The sequence below is a fragment of the Notolepis coatsorum genome, assembly GCF_963971535.1.
Source record: "Notolepis coatsorum genome assembly, chromosome: 2".
In the NCBI taxonomy this organism is placed as follows: domain Eukaryota; kingdom Metazoa; phylum Chordata; class Actinopteri; order Aulopiformes; family Paralepididae; genus Notolepis; species Notolepis coatsorum.
Window position 1 is genome coordinate 160,219,620 of NC_140166.1, and position 973 is coordinate 160,220,592.

A 973-nucleotide genomic window follows, 5' to 3' on the forward strand; every position below is an offset into this window, starting at 1 on the left:
TTTTCTTAATGGTTAATGGTCGGCGTATAACCTTATTTACACAAATAATCATTTATACCATGAGAGAGAGAGAGAGAGAGAGAGAGAGAGAGAGAGAGAGAGAGAGAGAGAGAGAGAAAGAGAGAAAGAGAGAGAGAGAGAGAGAGAGAGAGAGAGAGAGAGAGAGAGAGAGAGAGAGAGAGAGAGAAAGAGAGAGAGAGAGAGAAGCCCCTCCCTCTCTCTTCCTTTTTTTCTTTCTATCACTCTCCCGTTCGGAGGTGTGTGTCGCGCGGACCTCCGTGCGGCAGGTCCCCCCCCCCCCCAAGTGCCCCCTCTCTCTCCCTCCCTCCTTCTCTCTTCCTTTCTCTCCTTTCTCTCCCACTCGGCTCTCGCTGATGAGACGAGGCAACTTTTTTCTTTTCTTTCTTTCAATCTCCCGTGTGGCGCGCGGCCGGCAGGTACCCCCCCCCCAAGTGCCCCCTCTCTCTCCCTCCCTCCTTCTCTCTTCATTTCTCTCCTTTCTCTCCCACTCGGCTCTCGCTGATGAGACGAGGCAACTTTTTTCTTTTCTTTCTTTCAATCTCCCGTGTGGCGCGCGGCCGGCAGGTACCCCCCCCCCCAAGTGCCCCCTCTCTCTCCCTCCCTCCCTCTCTCTTCCTTTCTCTCGGCTCCCTCTCGGCTCTCTCTTCCTCTCGGCCCCGCAGCCCCACTCGCTGTCTAGTCTAGGTAGAATGGGGGCGGGCATTAGCTCCAACCACAGAGCCAATCGCATCACTGTGTCTATCCACAGCGCCCAGTGACGTGACTCAGGACTTCAAATCAAAATGACCCGATTTACTAGAGGCACAGAGGGGCTGGGCTGAAGCGGAGCAATTCGCCAATATGGTATTTAGACCCTAAAACACATTGATACGAACTCCTATTACTATAATACAATGCTAGAGACTGAAAAATGACATTTATAATGCATGGGACCTTTAATACAAATATGTAC